Source organism: Perognathus longimembris, chromosome 4 (genome assembly GCF_023159225.1).
Source record: "Perognathus longimembris pacificus isolate PPM17 chromosome 4, ASM2315922v1, whole genome shotgun sequence".
Classification (NCBI taxonomy): Eukaryota; Metazoa; Chordata; class Mammalia; order Rodentia; family Heteromyidae; genus Perognathus; species Perognathus longimembris.
In genome coordinates this window covers 47,108,158-47,113,620 of record NC_063164.1, presented here as the reverse complement: position 1 = coordinate 47,113,620, position 5,463 = coordinate 47,108,158, and positions in this window count along the sequence as shown.

Here is a 5,463-nt window from a genome sequence, read left to right as displayed (position 1 = left end):
GTTCTTTCCCTTTTTGCAAGGGCAGCTCCTGCGAGTTGGAGGAGGGAGAAAAGAGTTGCACGTTCCTTTCTGTCTTGAACTCTTGAGTCCTGGCCTGCTCCATAAACTGATATCCTTCCACTGAACCAGAGATGGGCACTCTTGCCACTTATGTCCTTTCAAGCTCCTAGGTTTAGAAAGAGCTACAAAGTGGAAGTGAACCCCAGAAGAGATAGGCCACTTCACAGGATGAAGACTCCTTGCAGGTTGCCACTTCCAACTTAGGTTACAACTAATTTATCAACCCTCAGGTATGTACCTTCTTCTCTCAGGAAAACTCCACTCCCCCAAACCGCCAAATCTTTGGATCTATGTAGAAAGCACCTGGGACTGTGACAAAGTAACTGGAGGTACTTGTTGCCTTGAGAACTGATGAAACAGTAAGGGAGGAGAGGCTCCTTGTTGTGCAGCAAAGGGAAGGCTTGAAGTCTACGGATCACATTTGCTTTTCAGTCTTTCTACCTGGGTCAGCTGCAGGCAGGTGGCCCCTTTCCCCTTTATTCTGCATCCTTCCAGTGTCATTCAATGATCACAGTAATTTTCAGTAACAGTGCCATTTAAATGAATATGGAGAAGTATTAACCAAATTTTCAAGGTGTATTTTCTTATCCCCCTCTCTATCGAGTTTCTCTTCTCTCCCTTGAGGCCATCAGCCCTGTTTTTGTGATGTGCAGTGGTTGGGAGAGTGGCTGGAGCAAAGGGAAGACTCCAGCCGTTTTAAAGAAGCTCTGATGCCTGCTGGGCCTCTTGTATCTGGGGATTAGGTAGAGAGATGGTCAGTCTCCCTGAAGTCCATGGGTTTTTGACTATAGAATTGATACAGACGAGGTAACAAACAGTACAAGAAATGTATCCAATGCCTAACGTATGAAACTGTAACCTCTCTGTACATCAATTTGATAATAAAAATTTAAAAAAAAGAATGGATACAGAGTTATAGTTCAATTCAATTCAATCTTATCCATTCAGAGGAACCACTTCCAAACTTAAGGCAGGCCCTAAATTGCAGAAGACCACATGTGGACTATCCACAGAAATGTGAGCAAGAGGAAGGAGAGTGGAGGTCAAGTCATTCTTGGCCTTATGCAGGGATTTCTGAGGGTGTGACATGATCAGAACAGATGAGATGACAGTAGTCTTTGCCCCTGCTGAATATTTCAGATGGATGCATTTGTTTTTCATGTTTATTCCAAAAGGCTGTTCTTAGAGCATCTGTGTCAGAAAGAACATGAGTTTCTGGACATTTGGAGAAGAGACAAAAGATATGCTGGACTGTGTGTGTGCAAGATACAGCTCTGACTTTGAGTTTTAAAAGTAGCCAAAGAAGTCAGATACACAGAGAAACAAAGGTTGCATGTTTTCCCTCATTTCTGAATCCCAGTGTAAAATGTGAATGCAGGATCTCTTGGTTACACATTACTAGGGCTATGAAAACAATGATAGGAAAGGCTTACAGGGTATGCAGCTCTCCTGTGTTGGAGCTTTGTGTGGCACCAGTTCCACACCTGTCTTGGGAGGTCTCTGATATCTCTGATAGAATTAATTCAAAGTATAGATCCATTAAAAATGTTGCATTATTTCTCATAGCACCAGGATCCACATGTACAGAAGGGAAGGGTGGGGTAGACACACTCAGGATGTTCTGAACAAGTTCCTTTTACCATGCAGTGTGGATACTGGTTCTTGTCTCCTTTCCTTCATTTTTCCTCTCCTTGATAAGGGTTCGATTCCTGGAAGGCAGCTCCTCCTTTAAGTTATCTGCTGGTATCTGTGTCTGGAGTGGAGGCACCTTGGTTCTGGGCTAAGGTTTCCTTTACACATAATTTCTTTCCCATCTTGTACCTTAGAGCCAACAGATAGCTCTTTAAGTGATTCTGGAAAAAATGTTTTGGCAAGTTTTTTTTAGGGGGTTGCTATTAGATATACACTGTAATTCCAGATTTTGATTACATGATGTCTGGCTTTCCCTGAGTCCAAATTCAATATCCTGGAAATGGGAAGCTTTATTGCATGACTGAAGCACATATGGGGTGTGGGGCTGGAAGCGAGCTCTTGGGTCTGCTGATAGCTTTGCTTCTACCTCCTATTATCTCTAGCTGGCTATGGCTGGTTAACCTCTTTTTTCACTTCCAGACACCTTCTTGAATTGTGTTTACTAAGAAATGGTTATTTATATATTTTTAAAAAGGACAACTTATTTATAGTTCTACAATCTTAATGCTCCAAACTCTCTTCATTTTACATATTCTCTTGGATTATCTTTTTGATGGTTGCATTCCTAATAGTTATATTTTTTGTTCTAGTGTAAAGTTTAATCCATGCTATACTCATGACAGCAAGCCACATTTATAAACTTAAAGAAGATGAAGGCAGAGCTTGGTAGTGCATGCTTGCAAGCTGAACTCCACAGGAGGTACAGGTAGGAAGATCCTGATTGAGATTGGCCAGGGCAAAAATTGCTAGACCTTACCTGAAAAAAAAAAGCATAGCAAAAATGCTAAGGAGTGCCCCAAGTAAGAGAGTTTTTCTAGCAACCCTGAGGCCGTAAGTTCCAGCCCCAGTACCACAAAAAAGGAAGGCAAAGTAAACAGGGGATCATAGAACTGCCTGAAAACAGAAGGTAAAATGATACAGATCTAGTGGCAGCAAGCTGCACAGAATAGAGCAGTGACTGGGCCTTTACAGAAAAGGAAATATGACTCAGAGTTGGAATGACCTCCTGAAGTCCCATAGCTCCTAGGGAAGTCAGGATTAAGATACATAAACCCGGTCTTCAAATTGGTGACTTTCAGTGTGACAGCAGGTTTTGTTGGTTGTTTGTTTGCTTTCCCAATGTTTAGCCTTCTCTTTCACAAAGGGGGACTTGGAACCAATACTCTTAAAGATCCTTTCAAATCTACAACTTTGATTCCAACCCTGAAAGAAAGTCCTTAAATTTCTACCACAGACTTGATCAAAAGCATGAGTGCACAGAACATTCAGTGTTTCAGATATTTTAGACCCGACTATCCAGATCCTTAGGAAAGCTGAAGACTGAATTCCAGACAGGGATGTGAGAACAAACACACAGCTGCTAAAACGACCACTCCTCCCCCTTGGCAGCTTCGTTTAAAGTTTACTTTGCGAGCGGTGAGGGCCCCCTCTACTGGTAGCATCTGTCGTCTGCCAGTCTGAATTTAGTAGAATTGTGAGGAATGGGGGGATGAAACAAAAAGTAAAATAAAAAAGCAAAACAAATCCAATCCAAACAAAAACAAACAAACAAGTAAAGTCCATCAGAGAAAAGATAGAAATTGCAAGAAAAAGTGAAAAGAAATCCAGTCTAAAATCTCATCCTTTCTGACAGATTCAGAACATTTAAAATAGCTTCCCCATACACTTGGTAGGCAATAGTCTCCTGGGGAAATGGCAAAATATGATTTTTTTTCTGATAATAGAAAGCCCTTAAAATGCTTTCTAAGTCAATAATGAATAAAAACCATACTATTGCTCAGTGAAGACTAGACTCTCACGAACTTCTGTGTCCCATGTGCCTAAACCAAGGTTTTCTGAACTCTGGTCCAGATATCCTTGACATGCTTCTTGCAAAACTAAGCAATGGAATCCCATGAAGTCTGTTGCAGTGTGTATACATCATATCAAGCCCAAACTTGTGCAAATGTTTGCATATGCACAATGAAATAAATGACTACTTGAAAATTCATTTGTATGTACCAACTAAATCTATCCTTGTTAGTTATCAAATTTGTGTAGCATGTTTTAGAAAACATGCAGGTAGGGCTGGGATGTAGCTCAGTGGCAAAGCACTTGCTCAGCAAGTGCAACGTCCTGGGTTTGATCCCCAGTACCACAAAGGAAAAGACACACAAAAAATAGTTAAAAAAACACAAACAGAAAACATTGAGGTAATACATTTTATATTTGAGTTAAATATAAGTATTGTAGTTATTATTAAAGGCCAGTTGTTTACTGGCTTCCTTTCCTGTCTTTCTCCTGTGCCTCATCTCCTTACCTGAGGCCTTCCCTCACCCCCTTTTCATCCTTTTACAGTCTTTTGCCTTAGGGTTCATCTTTCCTTTCCCCCCAGTGTTCTAAGGAAAGAAAACTGCTTCTCTGTTGACCAATGGAAGCCATAACTTAATATCAGGAAACCACACTGAAATCAACTGGGTATTTGGCAGAATGAATAGGAGCCTTTGTATTGCTATCTTTTTCGGAGACTTAGGGCTTGAGGAATCTTTTAAAAATGTTATTTCTATTTTATCCTAATAGGCTTTTCTGAGGAAATGACACATGAACACAGAAAAATCCAGTTTATAAAAACACATTTAACTCATTATTCCTTGAGGAATATAATGGAGAGTCTGTTCTTTATGGCATTGTGAAAGCTGCCATTCCTGTAAGGGAGAACAAAGATGAGGGAAGGCTGATCTTCATGAAATCTTCCCCCTTATTAACATTCCTATGAAATTAATTCAAGACTTATCTCTTCTGTAATAAAGTGACCAGTGTACATTTATTGCTGAATGCATGTACTCATTTCCCAGTTGGTTACAGCTTTACTTCATTGTCTTACATATTATCTGTATTAAAGTTCATCTGTACAAGATCACTCTGCAAGCCTCTTGTCATTATCTGTTTTGCTTTAACCTATCATTTCAATTCTGTTGTCTTAGTGAGGAGTAAATAGTGTTTTGACACCAAATATTTGTACTTTTTGTTTTGTTGTTGTATGTGTGCCAGTACTGTATTTGGGCTCGAACTCAAGTTTTGAGTTGTTGCTCAGCTTTTTCACTGAAGGCTAGGGTTCTGCCACTTGAGCTACATCTCCAATTCCAGCCTTTTGCTGTTTAGTGGGAGATAAGAATCTCATAGATGGGGCTGGGGATATGGCCTAGTGGCAAGAGTGCCTGCCTCGGATACACGAGGCCCTAGGTTCGATTCCCCAGCACCACATATACAGAAAACGGCCAGAAGCGGCGCTGTGGCTCAAGTGGCAGAGTGCTAGCCTTGAGCTGGAAGAAGCCAGGGACAGTGCTCAGGCCCTGAGTCCAAGGCCCAGGACTGGCAAAAAAAAAAACAAACACACACACACACACACACACACACACACACACACAAAAGAATCTCATAGATGTGTCTGCCTGGGCTGGCTTTGAACATCAATTCTCAGATCTCAGCCTCCTGAGTAGCTAGGATTACAGATGTGAGCAACTGGAACTGCTGTAGGGAATAGAGTTGACTCCGTCTTGATTAGGGAAACATGGTAGCAATTGTTAAAATGAAGTTAAATATTAGGTCAACCTGACTGCAAAATTCTGCTTCTGTAAATGGCTTGCTTAACTCATTTGTTGCTTGCTCTATCCCCTGTGTCAACTCCCTACATCTGTGCTACACTTTTACCTTTTACTGTTAGGGGTTGCA